At 34.5% G+C, this 25,000-nt stretch overlaps 1 long non-coding RNA gene across 11 annotated transcripts in view; it reads left to right on the top strand.

The window, feature by feature from the left end:
- Positions 1 to 25,000, top strand: part of sox2ot (SOX2 overlapping transcript) — a 258,951-nt gene that overhangs the window by 212,771 nt on the left and 21,180 nt on the right. For all 11 annotated transcript variants that reach the window (XR_011008309.2, XR_011008310.2, XR_002456526.3 and 8 more), the window contains one exon: positions 16,505 to 16,596. This is a non-coding gene — a long non-coding RNA (SOX2 overlapping transcript). The remainder of the gene's footprint in view (positions 1 to 16,504; positions 16,597 to 25,000) is intronic.

Below are 25,000 nucleotides of genomic sequence, written 5' to 3'. Positions count from 1 at the left end.
ATTATTAGCCCCTTTAAGCTATATTTTTTTGATAATCTACAGAACAAACCATCGTTATACAATGACCTGCCTAATTACCCTAACCTGCCTAGTTAACCTAATTTAAATGTCACTTTAAGCTGTATAGAAGTTTCTTGAAAAACATCTAGTAAAATATTATTTACTGTCATCATGATAAAGATAAAATAAATCAGTTATTAGAGATGAGTTATTAAAACTATTATGATTAGAAATGTGTTGAACAAAATCTCCCCGTTAAACAGAAATTGGAGACTAAAATAATTTCTATTATTTTCTGTTAAGAAATTGGGCTAATAATTCAGGAGGGATAATAATTCAGTGCATTTTCCCTAAGATAAGTGTCACTCATAGCTGTTTGTGTATTGGTTATATTAACACATTTACTCTATGAAATCACAGTGTTGACGGTTTGAGCTGTGAGTTTGGTTGACGGTCAGATTTTTGGGCAGCTTTTTGGTTGTGTGTGAGTGTGTGTGTGATGATTAATGAGGTATTTTTGGCAAGTTGGCATTACTCATCAGTGCCAGTGCAGTGTTGTTTGGAAAGTGCTGGTGTTGGAGAACGAGGGATTTCGGGCCGTCAGCAGTGTGTGATGATGTCAGCAGAGCGCAACAAAAGAGCAGCCCAAAGCCACGCTGTTTGCTGCATTACAGGGGCCCGGGATGGGTGCAACACAGGCCCTCTTTTCACAGAGACAAACATGCCACAGCACACACACACACACACACATATTTGCACACACATGCATATGCAAACACAAAAGCACACGTGCACACATTTTTTATTAAATAGTAATCTACATATATATTCTATATATATCTACATATATATATCTACATATATTATTGGTTATTTATTTAATTATGTATTTGCAATTCATTTACTTCTTATTTTTGTATTTATTTATAGATTTTTTAATTTTATTGATTATATTTTATTTTAATATTTACATAATTTATCTTATTGTTTATCATTTATTTCTTTATTTATTTTATTTAATTTATTATTATTTATTTATTTTTAATTCTTTTGCTTTTTATTTTTGTATTTAATTTAGCATTTATTTATTGATTTTTTTTAAATGTGTTTATTTACTTACTATAGTATTCTTTATCATTTATTCATTTACTTTCGTTCATTTATTTATTTATTTTATTATTTATCATTTATTAATTAAATTTAGCATTTATTAATACATTTTAATGTATTTATTTATTATTGTATTCCTAATCATTTATGTATTTATTGATTGATTTATTTATTAATAATTTTATTATTTATAACTTAATTATTTAATTATATTTATTTTTATTATTATTTATCATTTATTTTTAAAATTATTTTACTTCTTATTTTTGTATTTTATTTTCTTTTTATCTACTGATTTTTTTTAAATTAATTAATTAATTAATTAATTAATTTATTTTTATTGTATCCTTAATCATTTGTTTACTTATTTATTTATTTAATTGTTTTATTTTTTATTTTTTTATTTTTATTATTATTTATTCCTTATTTATTTTTTAATTCATTTACTTTTTATTTATTTATTTATTTATTTATTTATTTATTTATTTATTTATTTATTTATTTATTTATTTATTTTATCCTGTATAAAGTAGGGTAACTGATCTCTGTTAAAGAGTATTTTTTAACCAGTATTTTACTTGCAAATACACAATACATATCACAATAAATTATAATTAGTAAAGTGTAATTATGTAATTTTTCAACCTTATGTATTAACCTAAAAATGTAATTTTTTTCTTTATGTGTTCATTTATTTATTCATTTTTGTCCATTTATATTTATTTTGTATGTATATTTGTTTATTTAATTTGTTCATTCCTTTTTAAACATTTATGTTTATTTTAATAATTATTTAATTTTTATTTAACAATTTCATTCATTCATTCATCCATCCATTCATGTTTATTCTTTTATGTGCATTTTTATGTATTTATTTATTTTTAAATTCAGTTTTTAAATTTATTCATTCATGCTTATTCATTTCTATTTATGTATTTATTTTATTTTCATCTATGTATTTATTTCATTAAATCATTCATGTTTATTCATTTATATACATTTTTATTTGTATTTATTTTATTTGAATTCATTTTATTATTCATTTATTCATGTTTGTTTGTTTATTTATTTATTTTTTAAAGATAATATCTATAAACAATATAATAATAATAATAATAATAATAATAATAATAATAATAATAATAATAATAATAATAAAACCTGAATATTATTTCCATCATCACGCCTTAGAATGGCTGGTTTAACATTGTTGGCATCATTTCATATTCTAGTTTAATCTCTTTCACAGCGCAGTGTTTTTCAGACCCTGTTGACCCCACATACACTTCACGCTCAAAAAATGTGTAAGATTATTCTGTCCAATAAACTAATGTTGTGTTTTATTGCTCTTGAAATACAAAGTTAAAACACACACACAACTGTTGCGTCATTGTAGACGGGTATGCGTGCCTCTTAATAATTTCTCATCCCGGGGTTGAAACGTTAACAGCATTCACACACACACACACACACACACACACACACACACACACACACACACACACACACACACACACACACACACACACACACACACACACACACACACACACACACCTTTGTTTGTCTAATTCTGCTGCTCTGCCATAGCAAAGCCTCTCGTGTTTTTACTTGCAAATCAGGATTACACACTGAATGAAGATTTCTAATGGCGAGAAAACCAAATTACAGTTGCTGCTCTTCAGACCACAGACAGATTTACAGGAACGCTTCCGATAATTAATTACACTTTGATTCACGGAAAAATAAAGTTGAGCCAAAACAAAGATTTATTCATCGTTTACTTACACAAACCGGCGAGAATTACATCCATTAAACACGGAAAGAGGACGTCACATAGTTTCTTTAGTGAAATATCTTCTGTACTGTTGTGGGAATATATATTTAAATATTACTGTTTTGTTATTTTAAGTGTAAGAATGAGTTTAAACTGTAAAAAATACTGTAAAATTTACAGTAACTTACTGGCAATTTTGGTTTCGAGTAAAAGTGTAAATTTACAAGTGCAACTTTTTTTTACAGTAAATTAAAAAGTTTACTTAATAAGTGCAATTTACTGTAAAATTTACAGTAACTTACTTTCAAATTTGGTTGCCAGTAAGAGTATAAATGTACAAGCAAACTGTACATTTAGAATTACAATATACTGTAAAATTTACAGCAACTTACTGGCATTTTTGGTTGACATTTTGCCAGTAAATTACTATAAATTTATGAGTGCATTGTAAATAACAATTGCAATTTACTGTAAAACATTACAGTATTTTCCCAGTAAGGCTGTAAAAGCTCACTGTAAATTATTAATTGTAATTTACTGTGAAAACTTAAAGTAACTTACTGGCATTTTTGGTAGTACAAGCGCACTATAAAATCAAAATTATAATTCACTGTAAAACTTACTGTAACTCTGGCAATTTTGGTTGGCAGTAAGACTGTAAATGTGTAAGTGCACTGTAAATTAATAATTGCAATTTACTGTAAAATTAACAACAACTTACTGGCAATTTTGGTTTCCAGTAAGAGTGTAATTGTACAGGCACACTGTAAATAAATATATATCATTTAAAAATTACTCATAAATTTTATAGCAACTCACTTGCAATTTTGCTCGCATGCTGTAAATTTACGAGCGCACTGTAAATTAATACCTAAACTTTACTGTAAAATTTATAGCAAGGTACTGACAATGTTGGTTGCCAGTAAGATTGTAAATGTGTATGCACTGTCAAATAATAATTGCAAATATCTTAAAAAATTCACATTAACTTACTGGTAAGACTGTAAATTTATTAATTACAATTTACTGTAAAACATTACAGTAACTTACTGGCATTTTGGTTGTCAGTAAGACTGTAAAACAAGCACACTATAAAGTCATAATTACAATTCACTGTAAAATTTACTGTAACTCTGGCAGATTTTGTTGCCAGTAAGCCTTTAAATTTGCAAGTGCACTGTAAATTAATAATTGCAATTTACTGTAAAATATACATTAACTTACCAGTAAGACTGTTAATTTACAAGCACAATGAATTATTCATTACAATTTACTGTAAAACATTACAGTAACATTGCTAACAACCAAAACAACAGCCAAAATTGCCAGCAAGAGTATAAATGTACACAGTAAATTTATAATTAAAAATTGCTGTAAAATTTACAGCAACTTACTGGAATTTTGGTTGCCACTAAGACTGTATAACAAGCGCACTGCATATCAAATATTACAATTTACTGTAAAATTTACTGTTACTGTTTGGCAATTTTGATTGCCTGTAAGAATAAATGTACAAACACACTGTAAATCAATAATTACAATTTACTGTAAAATTTACTGTAACTGTTTGGCAATTTTGGTTGCCAGTAAGACTATAAATGTACAAGCACACTTTAAATTTATTATTACAATTTACTGTAAAATTTACAGCAACTTACTGGAATATTGATTGCCACTAAGACTGTAAAACAAGCGCACTGTTAATTAATTATTACTATTTACTGTGAAAAATTACAGTAACTTACTGGCATTTTTGGTTGCCAGTAGGACTGTAAAACAAGCGCACTCTAAATTCATAATTACAATTTATTGTAAAATTTACAGCAACTTACTGACCAATTTAGTTGCCAGTAAGAGTATAAATGTACAAGCACACTGTAAATTTATCATTAAAATTTACTGTAAAATTTCCAGCAACTTTCTGGAATTTTGGTTGCCATGAAGACTGTAAAACAAGTGCACTGTAAATTAATAATTACAATTTACTGTGAAAAATTACAGTAACATACTGGCATTTTTTGTTGCCAGTAGGACTGTAAAACAAGCGCACTCTAAATTCATAATTACAGTTTAATGTAAAATTTACAGCAAATTACTGACCAATTTAGTTGTGAGTAAGAGTAAAAATGTACAAGCACACTGTAAATTTATCATTAAAATTTACTGTAAAATTTACAGTAACTTACTAGCAATCTCAGTTGCCAATAAGAGTGTAAATATACATGCACACTGTAAATAAATAAACATCTACTGTAATAATTATAACAACTTACTAGCAATTTTGGTTGCTAGTAAGTTACTTTACATTTTTATGCACACTTTAAATTAATAATTGTAATTTACAGTAAAGTTTACAGTAATTTACGGCCAATTTGGTTGCCCATAAAACTGTAAATTTACAAGTGCACTGCAAATGTACGGCAAATCATGTCACACTACTTGTTTTCTTCAACTTTAAATACCTCTGTTGCACAACATCTTGCACAAATTTGTTCTGCCCTATGTAAAAGTACTTGTTTAGTCTGTCTCAGGTTGTGTGTATGGTTAAGTTTAGTATATGTACAGTTTGTTAGTAGATTACTGGTATGTTAGTAAGTTTAAAATAGCTCTTACATCCAGTGCTCATATCAATGATTATGTTTATTTATGCAGCACCATGGTCCTGCGAGCACAACATTTCGTTCCACTGTATGTCCACACGTTCGCTTTTAAGACAATAAAGCAGAGCTTGTAATATACTATACTGTACCGCAGTAAAGCCAGCAGACACACAGTCAGAGATGGCCTGAGCTGTCTCTGAAGGGCCGGTATTGTAGCTGCTGCCAGTGCGGGACAGGCCCTCTTTATGACGGCAGGAATTATGATGGCCATGTTGAGGATATGTGAGATCGCTGGTGGCGAGAAAGATAAGTCGAGTAATTGTGGCTTACTGTAACAGCGGCGGCCATTCATTAAGAGCCCGTGTCTAATAAACTACTGCGGGGAAAAAGCCGGCCAGCTGTACTGCGACGCCTCACACAAGGCGGCTCTTTCTCAAACTTTCGTCAAAAGGCCAAACTGTCTGTGATTCAACAGAGATTCCAGTGGAGGTTTGTGTTGGGGAGCAAAACAAGGGCTTCCTTTGGACAGAACGAGGGAGACAAAAGTAGGGTGTTCGAGAGGGACTGCGAAAACTGATGGAGCGTCTTTTTTAGACTAGTTTCAGTTATGTCAACTGGAAAACAAACAATTGCAGGGTTTGTCCTGCATACTTTTGCTTTTTTGTTCTGATAGTGAGATATTTGATCAGTCAAATGTGGACATATAAAAAATATTCCATGTATGCTTGGTATATATATATATATATATATATATATATATATATATATATATAATGTATATATATATATATTTATTAAGGGTGTAACGATACTTGTATTCGTATTGAACTGTTCAGTCCAAGACTTTGGAATTAAGACATGAGGAGTATGCAGATATTAGTGGCGTTATTGACGTAAACACCGCGATCAGTAAACACCGTCATGTTGAACTTTTCGCCATACGTTCCAACAAGATTCCGTCGGCGTGCGTTATTAAATTCCATAACACTCTTACCAGTCCGTACTCCTTATTTGCGTCTAATACCCCAGTTTGTCAAGGGGGCATGAATGAAATGTTCATGAGTGAAAGTGAAACTGCCGAACTGCAGTTAAAGTCAGGCATCCTGCTGATTTGATTTTTTTGTCAGACGGCTTACTGGTCAGGTATACATCTGCGCTAAAATATCAAGGTGAAAGTCATCATACCTTCCGTACAATAGACCCAGCTCCTAAACCAACTTTGAGAATAGATTAATGCAGCACGTTAACACCGATAACGGCCCACAACTAATATATATATATATATATATATATATATATATATATATATATATATATATATATATATATATATATATATATATATATATATATATGTGTATATATATATATATATATATATATATATATATATATATATATATATATATATATATATATATATATATATGTATGTACGGCATACAACTTTAATTATTTATATACTCAAAGATATTAGTTTTGCTGCTTGTTCAAATTACATATTTAAAATTAGTTACAACAACAAAAACCAAAAAACCAACCTTAATATTTTATGTTTAATTAATATTCAGTTGAAGTAGGAATTATTCGCCCCCCTTTGATTTATTTTCTTTGTTAAATATTTCCCAAATGATGTTTAAAAGAGCAAGGAAATTTTCACAGTATGTCTGATAATATTTATTTTCTTCTGGAGAAATTCTTATTTGTTTTATTTAGGCTAGATTAAAAGCAGTTAAAAAAACAAAAACAATTTAAGGCCAAAATTATTAGCCCCTTTAAGCTATATTTTTATATTATATTTTTAATATATTATCTATATTATTTACTGTCATCATAGCAAAGATAAAATAAATCAGTTATTAGAAATGAGTTATTAGAAATGTGTAGAAGAAATCTGCTCTCTGTTAAACAGAAATTGGGGAAAAAATAAACAGGGGCTAATAATTCTTACTTCATTAATATAAATATAATAAATATAATAATATATATAATTCAGTTAAAGTCAGAATTATTAGCCCCGCTTTTTATTTTATTTTTTGTTTTTTCAAATATTTCCCAAATGATGTTTAACAGATTCAGCAAATGTTCAAAGTATGTCTGATAATATTTTTTCTTCTGTAGAAAATCTTATTTGTTTTATTTCAGTTAGAATAAAAGCAGTTTTTAATTTTTTAAACAGCATTTTAAGGAAAATTATTAGCCCCTTTAAGCTAAAACCATCGTTATACAATAACTTGCCTAATTACCCTAACCTGCCTAGTTAAACTAATAGAAGTGTCTAGAAGAATATCTAGTCAAATATTATTTACTGTCATCATGGCAAAGATAAAATAAATCAGTTATTAGAGATGCGTTAATAAAACTATTATGATTAGAAATGTGTTGAGAAAATCTTTAAATAATAATAATATTATTAATAATAATTCTGACTTCAACTATATATATATATATATATATATATATATATATATATATATATATATATATATATATATATATATATATGCATCAAAATATTTTTTAATAGTTTTGTTTTAATGTGTGTGTATCACATATACACTCACCGGCCACTTTAATAGGTACATCTTACTAGTACCGGGTTGGACCCCCTATTGCCATCAGACCTGCTTTAACTCTTTATGGCATAGATTTACACTCCTGTTCTTAGCAAGTGATGTGGTCTTCTGCTGCTGTAGCCTATCTGCGTCAAGGTTGGACGTGTTGTGCGTTCAGAGATGCTCTTTTGCAGACCTCGGTTGTAACGAGTGCTCATTTGAGTTACTGTTGCCTTTCTATCGCTTGTAACCAGTCTGGCCATTCTCCTCTGACCTCTGGCATCAACAAGGCCTCTGTTTCCGCAGTAGATCAGCAGTTTCTAAAATACTCAGAGCAGCCCGTCTGGCACCAACAACCATGCCACGTTCAGAGTCATTTAAATTCCCTTTCTTCCCCATTCTGATGCTCGGTTTGTACTGCAGCAGATCGTCTTGATCATGTCTACATGCCTAAATGCATTGAGTTGCTGCCATGTGATTGACTGATTAGAAGTTTGCCCTAACGAGCAGTTGGACAGGTGTACCTAATAAAGTGGCCGGTAAGTGCACATAACGTATAAATATTTATTTTATATAAAAAATTATATATATATATATATATATATATATATATATATATATATATATATATATATATAATGTTATATGTGTTATATATCTAGAAGAGCTGTAATTTACTGAACTTTTTCTGAGACGGTCGCACCATTGGACAGTTTTGAGATTGGGTTTGAGACAACACAGCAATTTTTATACCAAGAGGTCTATTAATTGCATTTTAAATAATGATAATACTAACAATATTCATTTTTGTCGTGTGTGGCATTGAAAATGTGACGTCAACAACCCATACTTTACACACATTTACACAAGTAATAAATACACTGAATGATGAGCTCAAAAATTGGCCCACCCATAACCAACATTGCGATCTGTTACTCACACCGACCCTTACAACGCTCCCCTCATCACTGGATTCTCGAGGCATTGTGGAGTCTGTCAATAGAAGTCCACCAATTCCTCAAACCCCAATCTTTCTATACGGTGCAGGGAATTCCAGAGCTGCTTCAGGAGGAGCACACGTCCTCAAGCATGCTGGTGTTTCAATGCAGTTCCAGGGTGACAGCAGAAGGAAGCCTGTCAGATTGGGATCATGTTGAGCCTTTGTGATTCCTTCCTAATGTCCCGTCAGCAAATGTCAGAGAGGGGACGAGTACTAACGTCTTGGAATCTGGCAAGTCCTTGTGAACTATTTCCTTTTGTCTCCAGCTGTTTGCTGCTTTATAGAGTTGCTTTCTAGCCTTTAACTTCATTTCAAGTTTATGTGTAGTGATTTTCACAATAATTATTCTTTCAAAGCAGCTCTAAAAGTGCACATTATTGTATTATAAGCAGAATCAGAAAAGTCAAGTTACTTTATTAGTTACTAATATGTTTAATTAACCAGTAACAATTAGCAGTTAAAGTTATTATATATAATTAAATAAATCAAATGATTGTACAAGAGATATTAAAGATCAAATGCAGCAATAAAATTAACAACCCAGGCTCATTCTGGAAACGTAGCCCCACGGATGTTTCTGGAGACCGCGAAGTACGTCCCGGGAGGTATTTCCCGAGCTGGTTTAAGCTGGTTCTTGCAGTCATAAGCTGGTATGAGCTGATTCTTGCTGGCCATGAGCTGGTTTAAGATGCCTCTTTACTGGTTCTTGCTGGTCATAAGCTGGTTTAAGCTGGTTCTTGCGGTCATAAGTTGGTATGAACTGGTTCTTGCTGGTCATGAGCTGGTTTAAGCTGGTTATTGCAGTCATAAGCTGGTATGAACTTGTTTTTGCTGGTCATGAGCTGGTTTAAGATGGCTTTTTACTGTTTCTTGCTGGACATGAGCTGGTTTAAAAAGGTTCTTGCAGTCATAAGCTGGTATGAACTGGTTCTTGCTGGTCATGAGCTGGTTTAAGCTGGTTCTTGCGGTCATAAGCTGGTATGAACTGGTTATTGTTAGTCATGAGCTGGTTTAAGCTGGTTCTTGCAGTCATAAGCTGGTATGAACTTGTTTTTGCTGGTCATGAGCTGGTTTAAGATGGCTTTTTACTGTTTCTTGCTGGACAGAAGCTGGTTTAAAAGGTTCTTGCAGTCATTAGCTGGTATGAACTGGTTCTTGCTGGTCATGAGCTGGTTTAAGCTGGTTCTTGCGGTCATAAGCTGGTATGAACTGGTTCTTGTTGGTCATGAGCTGGTTTAAGCTGGTTCTTGCGGTCATAAGCTGGTATGAACTGGTTCTTGCTGGTCATGAGCTGGTTTAAGCTGGTTATTGCAGTCATAAGCTGGTATGAACTTGTTTTTGCTGGTCATGAGCTGGTTTAAGATGGCTTTTTACTGTTTCTTGCTGGACATGAGCTGGTTTAAAAAGGTTCTTGCAGTCATAAGCTGGTATGAACTGGTTCTTGCTGGTCATGAGCTGGTTTAAGCTGGTTCTTGCGGTCATAAGCTGGTATGAACTGGTTATTGTTAGTCATGAGCTGGTTTAAGCTGGTTCTTGCAGTCATAAGCTGGTATGAACTTGTTTTTGCTGGTCATGAGCTGGTTTAAGATGGCTTTTTACTGTTTCTTGCTGGACATAAGCTGGTTTAAGATGGTTCTTGCAGTCATAAGCTGATATGAACTGGTTCTTGCTGGTCATGAGCTGGTTTAAGCTGGTTCTTGCAGTCATAAGCTGGTATGAACTTGTTTTTGCTGGTTATGAGCTGGTTTAAGATGGCTCTTTACTGGTTCTTGCTGGTCATGAGCTGGTTTAAGCTGGTTCTTTCAGTCATAAGCTGGTATGAACTTGTTCTTGCTGGTCATGAGCTGGTTTAAGATGGCTCTTTATAGATTCTTTCTGGTCATGAGCTGGTTTAAGATGGCTCTTTACTGGTTCTTGCTGGTCATAAGCTGGTTTAAGCTGGTTCTTGCGGTCATAAGCTGGTATGAAATTGTTCTTGCTGGTCATGAGCTGGTTTAAGCTGGTTCTTGCAGTCATAAGCTGGTATGAACTTGTTTTTGCTGGTTATGAGCTGGTTTAAGATGGCTCTTTACTGGTTCTTGCTGGTCATAAGCTGGTTCTTGCTGGTTATGAACTGGTTCTTGCTGGTCATGAGCAGGTATAAGATGGTTTTTGCAGTCAAAAGTTGGTATGAACTAGTTCTTTCTGGTCATAAGTTAGTTCAAGCTGGCTTTTTACTGGTTCTTGCTGGTTATAAGCTGGCTGAAGCTGGTTCTTGCTGATCATGAGTTGATATAAGATGGTTCTTGAAGTCATAAGCTGGTATGAACTGGTTCTTGCGGATCATGCGCTGGTTTAAGCTGGCTCTTAACTGGTTCTTGCTGGTCATGAGCTAGTATAAGCTGGTTCTTGAAGTCATAAGCTGGTATGAACTCGTTCTTCCTGGTCATGAGCTGGTTTCAGGCAGCACTTTATTGATTCTTTCTGGTCATGAGCTGGTTTAGGATGGTTCTTGCAGCCATAAACTGGCTTGAACAGTCCACAGTTGGTTCTGATCATCACCAACAAAAAACAGAAAGAACCGGTTTAAACCAGTTAACAAGGGTCAAAATCTACCTTAGCAAAATATGCCTTTATTCTCTGCCGTTGAAAGCTCAACTCTGTCAAAACTTTGCCCTCCAAGAGCAAGGTTGGACATCCCAAGCCTTGCGGCATTGTCATTTTGGAAAATGGAAACTGCCAAACAAACCATTTCCACTTAATAGTAATCTAATTTGAATCAACTTGTTGTAGCTAAGCAGCTATAAACCTCATCCAAAACTCATCCGGTGAGACGTGGGTTTCTGTTTGCAGAGTACGTTTGCAGGCACTCAAACAGAACTCCTATGAGGATATTTGCCGTCATTAACTGAGCTCACGGCGGTTTAGCACAGACCAATTAAGACTCATATTTGCTTATACATGTGTTGTGCTTCTCCATGCACCATTGTGACTGAGGATACACAACCCATTGTTTTCTAATAATTAATGATACTTTGGTTTACTTTGGACTATACGGGGATATGAGCGTAAGGCGGCTAAAAGAATGAGAGAGATATATAGCAAACCACAAATCAAACACACAAGGCTCTAATGACAAATGACTGACTTCAGAAGGTCAGAATAAAAGTCAACAAGAGAGAGCAGCTTCCCTCCTTAATCCAGCCATTGAGGAGTACAAGGACAGACGAAGAGTTTCAGGAGAAAGTTGGATGACTGTTGAGTCCGAGGGGGAGGTGGGATCGACTCCATCTGTCGAGAGGGTCTTCCAGTTGACTTTAGCCCACATGCTGGATGCTGGCTCAGGAAGCTCTCTCACACTTCCTCCCGCAGTCCCCGACATGGTCCTGAATGGGGGAGTGAACCAAAAGCCATAGCCTCTATCTGAGGGTCTTTGTCCCGGTGGGGGGGCAAACAGTGGGATCCTACGGAAAAGGAAACACACGCCCCCTCCTTCAAACAACAGCAGGAGAAGAAAGAAAGCACATTACATGCTTGAAAATCAGCCCACTGCCATTATTTTAGTTACCAACCCAGTGGGGGGAAACTGTCGCTTTCAGACGAGTCGTGAGATGGGCGAGTGAGATTCTCCCTGGCTCAAATCACAGATTTCATGAATGCACCTGCGATTTAGGCTCCCTTCATTGTTTTGGTGTTTTGTTGAGTGTCACATATCAGTAATGGAAATGAGGCAATAAACGAAAGGGGAAGCTGATATCGGTTTCACCGGCACACAAAAGTGTGCCACAAGTGTGGTATCCAAAAGGAAGTGAGCTGAACTGTGCTAGCTACTCAATTACCCAATGTAGGGTCAATGGAAATATGTGCTTTAGCCTACATTTTTAGCGAAAATCCGAAAGAAAAGTACTTTAACATACGTCTGATTGCAGTTTGTAGGTAAAGTGAACACTAGGGGGCAGTATGACTATGAAAATTTTTATTCCTTTTCACATTAATGATGTTCCCTGGACATTTCATTGACGGATAAAGGGTTATTTTTGTGTAGTTCTTTGCAGAGCGCAAAATAAATACCACAAATAAACCAAACAATGCCTATGATTTGTAATTGTATACGTTTGCATCACCCTTTTTTTGTGAAAAAAAAGCACTTCAACATACGTTTTACCGCAGTTTATAGGTAAAGTGAACACTAGGGGGCAGTATGACGATGATAACTTTTATTCCTTTTCACAATAACAATATTTATAGAGACATATCGCTGACAAATAAAGGATTATTTTTATGTAGTTCTTTGTTCGACACTAAATAAATACCACAAAACAACAAAATACCGTCTATGATTTGTAATTGTATTTTCGCATCATCAATTTTTGTGAAACTGCAAAAAAAAAAACACACTTCAACATTCATTTGACTGCAGTTTATAGGTAAAGTGAACACTAAGGGGCAGTATGACATTGACAACTTTTATTCCTTTTCACAATAATGATATTTACAGAGACATATTATTGATGAATAAAGGATTATTTTTATGTTGTTCGTTGTCCAACACTAAATAAATACCACAAAACAACAAAACAATGTTTATAATTTATATTTGTATACGTTTGCATCACGTATTGTTTGTAAAAATGCTTAAAAGTACTTTAACATTCGTTTGACTGCAGTTTATAAGTAAAGTGAACACTAGGGGGCAGTATGACGATGACAACTTTTATTCCTTTTCACATTAATGTTGTTTGCAGAGACATATCACTGATGAATAAAGGGTTATTTTTGTGCAGTTCTTTAGACAGCGCCAAATAAATACCATAAAACAACTAAACACCGTCTATGATGTGTAATTGTATACGTTTGCGTCACATATCTATTTTTGTGAAACTGAGAAAAACGCACTTCAACATACGTTTGACTGCAGATTATAGTATTATACAGTTTGTATAGTTCTTTGCACAGCACTGAATAAACGATGTTTATGATTTGTAATTTTATACGTTTGCGTCACCTATTTTTGTGAAACTGCAAAAAAAAAAAAAAAACACACTTCAACATTCGTTTGACTGCAGTTTATAGGTAAAGTGAACACCAGGGGGCAGCATGACGATGACAACTTTTATTCCTTTTCACATTAACAATATTTATAGAGTCATATCGCTGACAAATAAAATATTATTTTTATGTAGTTCTTTGTTTGACAATAAATAATTACCACAAAACAACAAAATACTGTCTATGATTTGTAATTGTATTTTCGCATCATCAATTTTTGTGAAACTGCAAAAAAAACGCACTTCAACAATCATTTGACTGCAGTTTATAGGTAAAGTGAACACCAGGGGGCAGCATGACATTGACAACTTTTATTCCTTTTCACAATAATGATATTTACAGAGACATATTACTGATGAATAAAGGATTATTTTTATGTTGTTCGTCGTCCAACACTAAATACATACCACAAAACAACAAAACAATGTTTAAGATTTATATTTGTATACGTTTGCGTCACCTATTTTTGTGGAAATGCTAAAAAGTACTTCAACATTCGTTTGACTGCAGTTTATAGGTAAAGTGAACACTAGGGGGCAGTATGACGATGACAACTTATAATTCCTTTTCACATTAACAATATTTATAGAGACATATCACTGAAAAATAAAGGATTATTTGTATGTATTTTTTTGTTCGACACCAAATAATACCACAAAACAACAAAATACTATTTTAAAATACTAATATATGTATTTTCGCATCATCAATTTTTGTGAAACTGCAAAAAAAAACACTTCAACATTCGTTTGACTGCAGTTTATAGGTAAAGTGAACACCAGGGGGCAGTATGACGATGGCACAGTTTATTCCTTTTCACATTAACGATATTTAATTTGCCGGAATGCTGCGCTGTGTGGACGCAAAAGGAAGATTGCCGGAAACAGCGTGTGCACGTCTAGAACGCGCTGACATGTGACGTCTACTTTAGCCAATCAGTACAGTCAGAACATTCACGTCCGCGTGGTGACGCGTCAAGTGTGCCCGTGAAAGAGTGAGTGCCAGCACACACATATTATGTACATCTCGACATGCGAAAGTGTTTCTCTATATGTTTTCATCTAAGTTGTTCACAATACTGATCCATCCACAGAGTTTGTAATGTAGTCAAATGTTTATAAAAACAAGCACAGCTGTTTAGAGGTCATTTCTGGTTAATGATGTCAGAATTTAACGCTATTTTGGAATAGATATGTGAGAATGGTCTTTTTCGGAAAAATTCCATAACATTCTTGCCTGTGTGAACAGAGCTTTTTTGAATTTACCTGTAAAGTCGTTCCGGAAATTTTCTGGATATTTACCGCTATCACTGAGTGAAAGAGGCTAGTGTCTATGATTTGTATTTATATATGTTCAGTTCACCTATCTGTTTTTGTGAAACTGCAAAAAAAAAAAAAAAACGCACTTCAACATACGCTTAACTGCAGTTTATAGGTAACATAAACCCTAGGGGGCAGTATGACGATGACAACTTTTATTCCTTTTCACAATAATGATATTTACAGAGACATGTCTGGTGAATGAAGGATTATTTTTGTGTAGTTTTTTGTCCAACACTAAATAAATACCACAAAACAACTAAACAATGTCTATGATTTGTAATTGTATATGTTCGCGTCACCTATTTTTGTGAAACTGCAAAAAAACAAAATGCACTTTGTTCGACTGCAGGTAATAGGTAAAGTGAACACTAGGGGGCAGTATAACGATGACAACTTTTATTCCTTTTCACATTAATAATATTACGAGACATTTTATTGACAAATAAAGGATTATTTTTGTTTAGTCTCTTTGGACAGCCTCAAATAAATACCACAAAACAACTCAATGCTGTCTTTGATTTGGAATGAACACATTTGCGTCCGGTGTGGTCTGATTCCTTGTAGCTCATTTTGTACAGTGCTGCATAGCACTCAGGTTTCCAGTGAAGCGTGCTTCCACAAAAGAGCAATGCAAAATCAAGGTAAACTACATGGTCGCAGTGTACTTTACTCTTATGTTTGCTTTTAAAAACACAATTGGTTGGGTTTAGCAAAGGTTTTAGCTCAATGGTTCACTAGGCATGATGTACAACAAGCTCCGCCTTCTCCTGGATGTGACGTGTAATGTATATTAAGTAACGTATTTTAAGTTTGCAGAAACGTAGACAGCGCCCTCTAGTGGATTTGATATCTGAAACATTTTATGAAACGTAATAGGAGCAATGTATTGTAGATTTTGCTAAATATAGGCTGAGGGATGTATGTTTAATTAGACTCATTCGTAAATTATGGCAAGTATGTAAATATAATAAAAGTTTCCAAAGCAACAGTGGACAGACACGCCTCTACAGTAACACCAGTGCAAATGCATGCTTGAATGACATGAGATTTCTGACTTGATTTTCCCCTCCTCTCTCTCTCTCTCCGTCTCTCTCTCTCTCTTTTTTTCCTAGTATTTTTTTCTACTCAAGCATGGCGGTGATAATTGGATTGTGTGGACACCTGTATGAGTGCAGTATATCCAGGGGATTAGAGAACGGGATGGGTGAGTCAACTCAAATTATTGTCACGTTAACCCGTACAACTGGCAGCCGCAGCCCCCTACTACTCACTAAAATAAAGTCTCATGGGTCACAGAACCTGTCCAACTTATAAACAACCTCTAGAGTCACAAATATCAAGGTGATTGTACTGAAAATAGAGCATTAGAAAGGATGAAGTTCAACAGGTTGTTTCTTGCCCTGATACTCTCAGAGGAATAACTCTGTATCTTATCTAACCCTGCAAGGAGCGGCTAAAAAGGGATAGTTCACCCAACAATTTATATTTGCTCATTTTACTCACACTTTTAGGAGTTTCTTTCTTTTGTTGAACCAAAAACAAGATAGGGGCTGTTTTCATTCTGTAGCGCTGCTGCTCGTCTCAGTGTGGATGAGGGAAAACGGAGACATCTGAAAATGGAGGCGGGGCTGCTGAGATTCGCTACCTGATTGGGGCTTTTGTGTCATTGCGTATCCTTCCCTTATTCGTCAAGCCCCTATCACATGACTATAACACATGACTTTAACGCTGCCAGAAGACAGCAGACCAGCCTTCACTGTAAACAACAACATGGAAACAGAAATGGGAGCGTTGTTTGCACTGTTGTCTGTTTTAGGCGCCATTGTGCAGTTATTGATTTGTTACGTTTAGTAACTCGACCTCGTCGTCTGTTCACAAAAATACCTCTCTTGCTTTCTTTGCCATCGCGTTCATTGTTCAACAGGCGTTTGATGACTTACAATAACCAAATGCTGAGCGAGACGCATGCTGAATGCGCATACCTAGAGTGCGCGAATGGTCACGTGTTATACGTTTTTGGTGGCGTAGTGTGGACAGAGATATGTTCAGAAATGCTAGGTGAAACGCTAGTGTGGACGCGAATCGTTTTTAATCTAAAACGCAGTTTTAAAACTAAAACGCACTAGTGTACACGGGGCCTTGGTGAAGTTTATTTATAAACTAATTTCCAGAGGATCACGTGCTTACGATTGCTTGCAGCCGACCCCGCATTATTCAAATTCATTATTGACCAATCACACGATTCCTAAGCCACTATAAACACCGTAAGTTCCATATCGCAGCCATCTTCGTTTGGAATAACCCCCCCTTCATTCCTACTCCTCCTCCTTTCCTAGATGGGTGCCATGGTGGCCCAGTGGTTAGCTCTGTTGCCTCACAGCAAGAACGTCACTGGTTCGAGTCCTTACCAAGCCAGCCGATGTTTCTGTGCGGAGTTTACACATTCTCCCAGTGCTCACGCGGGTTTCCCCCAGGTTCCCCGGTTTCCTCCCACCGTCCAAAAGCATGCAACCTAAGTTAATTGACTAATCCAAATCAGCACCATAGACATGCTTCTAGTAAATAGTCATCTCTTAAGAGCAATCACTATCTGTTCATTAGCTACAGCAGGGGAGTTCTCCAGATCTACTTGAACTCAAACTCCCCTCTCGCCTTGCAAACGGGAGGGAGCCCCAGACTCGAGGATCTTATGAGCTCAAGGCTCTCTCCCGGGACAGCATGCCAAACACGCTCTATAATTAATCATTGTTCTAAATCTATCCACTTGTGTTCAGTGGTAAACTCTAGAAGGGATACAGCTGTGGACATCAATACAGTATTGTTTTTTTTTACACGGTACAGCAATAATTCATGTTTTTACATTACTGTGAGGGTTGGGGTAGAGGTAGACTTGAATAGAAATCAATTAATGGGTAATTTAATAAATAATGCGAATAATAATTGTTATATTTACTGTTTTTACATTACAGTGATGGCTGGGTTTAGAGTTGGAGTTGGAGTAAAGTTGATAAAATACTACTTAATGAGTAATTTAATAGATAATATGAGTAAAACTCAATATATTTACTGTTTTTACATTTCTGTGAGGGTTAAGGTAGGGGCATACATTAATAAAATGCAATTTAATGGGTAATTTAAGAAATAATATGAATAATAATCAATATATTTACTGTTTTTATATTACTGTGAGGGTTAAGTTAGGGGTAAACTTTAATAAAATACCGTTTAATAGGTAATTTAAGAAATAATATGAATAATACCTAATATAATTACTGTTTATACATTACTGTGAGGTTTGGTGTAGGGGTAGATGTTAATAAAACACAATTTGATGGGTAATTTAATAGATAATATGAATAAAACTCAATATATTAACTGTTTTACATTACTGTAAGGGTCAAGGTAGGGGTAAACGTTAATAAAATACAGTTTAATAGTTAATTTTAAAAATAATATGAAAAATACTTAAGATATTTACTGTTTTTAAATTAATGTGAGGGTTGAGGTAGGGGTAGACATTAATTAAATACAATTTTATGGGTATTTTAAGAAATAACATCAATAATACCTAATATAATTACTGTTTTTACATTACTGTGAGGGTTGGTGCAGGGGTAGGTGTTAATAAAACAGAATTTAATGGGTAATTTAATAGATAATATGAATAAAACTCAATATATTAACTGTTTTTACATTACTGTGAGGGTTAAGTTAGGGGTAGACATTAATAAAATACAATTTAATGGGTAATTTAAGAAATAATATGAATAAAAATCAATATATTTACTGTTTTTACATTAATGTGAGGGTTAAGTTAGGGGTAAACGTTAATAAAATACAGTTTAATAGGTAATTTAAGAAATAATATGAATAATACCTAATTTAATTACTGTTTATACATTACTGTGAGGTTTGGTGCCAGGGGTAGATGTTAATAAAACAGAATTTAATGGGTTATTTAATAGATAATATGAATAATAATCAATATATTTACTGTTTTTACATTACTGTGAGGGTTAAGTTAGGGGTAGACGTTAAGAAAATACAGTTTAATAGGTAATTTAATAGATAATATGAATAAAACCTAATTTAATTACTGTTTATACATTACTGTAAGGGTTGGTGTAGGGGTAGATGTTAATAAAACACAATTTAATGGGTAATTTAATAGATAATATAAATAAAACTCAATATATTTACTGTTTTTACATTACTGTGAGGGTTGAGGTAGGGGTAAACATTAATAAATACAGTTTAATAGTTAATTTAAAAAATAATATGAATAATAATCAATATATTTACTGTTTTTACATTACTGTGAGGGTTAAGGTAGGGGTAAACGTTAATAAAATAGAGTTTAATAGGTAATTCAAGAAATAATATGAATAATAATCAATATAATTACTGTTTTTACAATAATGTTAGGGTTAAAGTATAGGGTAGATGTTAATAAAATACAATTTAATGGGTTATTTAAAAGATAATATGAACAATAATCAATATAATTACTGTTTTTACATTACTGTGAGGGGTGAGGTAGGGGTAGACGTTAAGAAAATACAGTTTAATAGGTAATTTAATAGATAATATGAATAAAACTTAATAAATTTACCATTTTTACATTATTGTGAGGGTTTAGGTAGGGGTAGACAATAATAAAATACAGTTTAATGAGTAATTTAAGAAAAAATATGAATAAAACTTAATCTAACTACTGTTTTTACATTACTGTGAGGGTTGGTGTAGGGGTAAGGGTTAATAAAATACAATTTAACGGGTAATTTAATAAACATTATGAAAAATACGTGAGATAATTACTGTTTTTACATTACTGTGAGGGTTGAGGTAGAGGGTAGACGTTAATAAAATACAGTTTAATAGGTACTTTAATAAATAATATGAATAATACTCAGCAGATGTATCCCTCAACAGTCGTTGTTTAACAGAAGTAAGAAAACCATTTACGACCACATGAGGGAGAAGAAATGATGAAGCAAGGTTCCTTTTTGCGTGAGCTATCCCTTCAACTTTTGTTTTTATCTGGCAGAAATGTGTTTTAAGGAATCATGTATCCGAGTGTTTGATATCGAATTCTGTCAGGAAAGATAAATACGGGGCCCTGCTGCCAGCAGCCCTTGTTTAAGTCGGTCAGGGCGGCCATCGTTAGCAGGAGTTTGTAAACAGAGCGTGGAGTCTGTGTGTGTGTGTGTGTGCTGAAAGACGACACGGCAATAGTGAAACTCAACCCGGTACGATGGCAGGGGGGGGTTATGAGTCTGTTGTTTGACCACAGGGATGAGCGATGAGTCCACGGGCCCGTCTGAAAAAGCTCTGCGCAGATTCGCTAGGTGTCGTCAGGGCAGGTAATTCATCAGGCCGTGGCCTCCCGAAAAACTTCCCATGGTCACTTGTGAGTGCGAATACGTAATGAGCTGGAGGGCTCCACATTTGCCACGGCTGATTAGACCAGAACAATGGGCCCAAACAGAACTGGCAGGCCTCACAATGGGGACTGGAAAGCCTCAAGGCGTTGCCTCCGTGTTTCTAGAGAAGGAAGAGAGAGAGAGAGGGAGGGAAAAGTGGACAAGACTGTAGTTTATAACTGTCTTCTGTCTTTGGGACGGCTGTCGAAAAAACGCACCATACTTTGTCACCATACGCTCAAAACTATGATGTTTGCTGTTTGTTCGAATTACTTATTTATAATGAGCTGAAACAACACGATTATTAAGATTTTATTTGTTTTATGGGCGGCACGGTGGCTTAGTGGTTAGCACTGCACCCTCACAAAAAGAAGTCAGTTGGTGTTTCTGTGTGTAGTTTGCATGTTCTCCCTGTGTTGGCGTGGGTTTCCCTCATAGTGCAAACACATGCGCTGTAGGTGAACTGAAATGGCTATTGTGTATGAGTGTGTGTGTGAATGAGTGTGTATGGGTGTTTCCCAGGACTGGGTTGCAGCTTGCGGGACATCCACTGAGTTAAACGTGGAATAGTTGCTGGTTCACTCTGCTGTGGCGACCCCTGATAAATAACGGAGTAACTCAAAGGAAAATGGCTGAATGTTTTATTTTCAATCCACTCAGCATAATACATTTGTGTTGGGACAACATGGAGGAGTTGTCATCTGTCTAAAAACACACCATATTTTTTTCACTAATAAAAGATCAATCTAAAAAATATTGTTATACATAGCAAAAAAAAAGTTAACGGAGCAGTTTGCATTAATATATTCAAGTTACGACATTCATTCATTCATTCATTTTTTTGTCGGCTTAGGTCCTTTATTAATCTGGGGTTGCCACCGCGGAATGAACCGCCAACTTATCCAACACGTTTTTACACAGCACGGACAAAACAAACAAACATTGACTCAAAGGTAAAATATTGTTTATTATGGGCCATTAGTTAGTTCAGGGGTTCCCAAACTTTTCAGCCCGCGACCCCCAAAATAATAATGCCAGTGACTCGTGACCCCCAATATCCTCTGAGGTGGTTATAAATACAGAAACCTTGCATGCAATGACGCAGACACACCAATTAAATTTGTGTCAGTGCTTTAAATGTGCCAGAAAGTATAACCTGATGTTATAAAATCAAAATGCATCTGACGCTATTGCTGCCTTTAATATAATGTAATTACCCCAGCGATCGCAATCCAATAGAACTAGTAACTATAAGCTACTATAGTAACTATATAGTATATAGTAACTATAAACGACTATTTTTATTTTCAGTATAGTTATGGATAAAATATGTTAATTCTTATGGTTTAATAAAAATAAATAGATTTTTGGAAATCACTAGGCGACCCCCCTTCATTGCCCCGCGACCCCTCGGGGGGTCCCGACCCCCACTTTGAGAACCACTGAGTTAGTTGAATTACTTGGTTTCAGCTTAGGGTGATGCAGTGGTGCAGTAGGTAGTGCTGTCGCCTCACAGCTAGAAGTTCACTGGTTCGAGCCTCAGAGGGGTCAGTTGGCATTTCTGTGTGGAGTTTGCATGTTCTCCCTTCATTCGCGTGGGTTTCCTCCGGGTGCTCCGGTTTCCCCCACAGTCTAAACACATGTGATACAGGTGAATTGGGTAGGCTATAATTGTCCGTAGTCTATGAGTGTGTATGGATGTTTCCCAGAGATGGGTTGCAGCTGGAAGGGCATCCGCTGCTTAAAACAAATGCTGGATATATTGGCGGTTCATTCCGCTGTGGCGACCCCAGATAGGGACTAAGCCAAAAAGAAAATGAATGAATGAATAATTTTCCTTCGGCTTAGTCCCTTTATTTATCAGGGGTCGCCACAGTGGAATGAACCGCCAACTTTTTCAAAATATGATTTACACAGCGGATGCCCTTCCAAGTGCAACCCAGCACTGGGAAACACCCATACACATTCACACACATGCACGCACACACATACACATGCACACACATACACACACACACACACACTCATTCACTATGAGGCCAATTTAATTCATCCAATTCACCGATAGTGCATGTGTTTGGACTGTGGGGGACACCGGAGCACCCAGAGGAAACCCATGGCAATTTATTTATATTATATTATTATTTAAATTTTTTTTTTATCTTATATTAAGAAAGCTTAAACTATTAAAAATTAAAAACAGCTTTATGACAATTTCTGACACTTGCTTCTATAGCCATATTCATTCATTCATTCATTTTCGTTTTGGCTCAGTCTCTTTATTAATCTGGGGTTGCCACCACGGAATGAACCGCCAACTTATCCAGCAGATGTTTTACGCTTTGGATGCCGTTCCAGCTGCAACCCATCTCTGGGAAACATCCAAATACACTCATTCACACTCATACAATATGGAAAATTTAGCCTACCCAATTCACCTATACCCATGTGTTTGGACAGCACTACCTTCTGCGCCACTGCGTCACCCCTTTTAAAGCCATGTAAATACAATATAGCATGCACAGCCTGATCTCACGAGAAAACGTAAGTATTTTACGTTTTGCCAGTTTAATGGCTAATTCGTACGAATTCGCACAAGTTCAGTCGTACGAAATTGTACAATTTTAAAAAGGAGGCGTGGCACCTAACCCCACCCCTAAACCCAACCGTCATTGGGGGATGAGCAAATCGTACTAAATTGTACGAATTAGATCATACAAATTCATACGAATTAGCCACTAAATCAAAAAGATACGAGTTACCTTGAGATTGTGTTGGCATGCACAATATACCGCAGACATATGCACATTTACACATTTAACTTTTCTTTTTAGTGTGTTTTTGTATATAATATTAACATATCTCAATTTATAATAGTAATATATGTGTGAATATCAAATATAGTCTATATATGACATATCACACAACAGTATTACGCTTGATTTCTGTCACATATGGGGTTTATGTTGAGATCTGTTGTGAGTGGTCGCTTGGTCATTGTTATGCGGTTGCTAAGGAATTATGCACGGCTGTATATGCGTTGCCATGCAGTTGCTAGGAAGTTCTGAGTGTTTGTCAGGAGCTTGCCAGCTTGTTTTAGATAGTTAAGCAGGTTTTAACTAGCCTGAAGAAAGCTGGCATTTGTATAACCACAGTTTTACTACAAATACCATAGTGAAATCGTGGTAAGTGTTGCAAAACCATGATCAATTTAGGATTAACATAGTTGACCTTATCAACTTTGGTTTTGCAAATCTAACCATAGTTTTCACCACAAATTAACTATGGTTTGGTTTATTGAACTATAGTAATGTAAGGTAAACACTGTAGTGTTTTTATGCCATGCTACAGTAGAGTAGTGGAGTTTATTCTATAGTTGCTATGGTAACTTATTAAACTATAGACGAATTACTGGTTTGTAAACATTCAGAATGCGCGCACAGGGAGGTGGCAGAAAAAAAAGAGTGCTAGCATTTACAGCAAACAGAATAATAATAATAATAATAATAATAATAATAATAATAATTAAACAATATATACAGTTCAAGTTAGAATTATTAGCCCCCCTGTTTATTTTGTCCCCCAATTTCTGTTTAACAAAGAGAAGATTTACTTTTCTAATCATAATAGTTTTAATAACTCATCTCTAATAACTGATTTATTTTATCTTTGTTATGAGGACAGTAAATAATATTACACTAGATATTTTTCAAGACACTTCTATACAGCTTAAAGTGACTAGGTTAATTAGGTTAACTAGGCAGGTTAGGGTAATTAAGCAAGTTATTGTATAACGATGGTTTGTTCTGTAGACTATCGGATAAAAAATTTGCTTAAAGGGGCTAATAATTAATAGATTTGAAAATTCAAAGGGGGTTGAATAATTCTGACTTTAACTGTATATACATATACATATATATATATATATATATATATATATATATATATATATATATATATATATATATATATATATATATATATATATATATATATATATATACTCTGTTAAAATTTGAGTTAAAAATACCCCAACATATAACCCAACTATAGGTTATTATAGCACCTTCCCAACTATGGCTTATTTTAACCCCTATGCACTGGGTTATTTTGATTAAATGTTATTTTTTCCATTTTGGTATTACTATTGAAGAAGTACTACTATTATATTATAATTACGGCTGT

Source organism: Danio rerio, chromosome 22, assembly GCF_049306965.1.
Source record: "Danio rerio strain Tuebingen ecotype United States chromosome 22, GRCz12tu, whole genome shotgun sequence".
Classification (NCBI taxonomy): domain Eukaryota; kingdom Metazoa; phylum Chordata; class Actinopteri; order Cypriniformes; family Danionidae; genus Danio; species Danio rerio.
The sequence above is the reverse complement of the archived record's forward strand: the minus strand, read 5'-3'. Positions and strand labels throughout refer to the sequence as shown.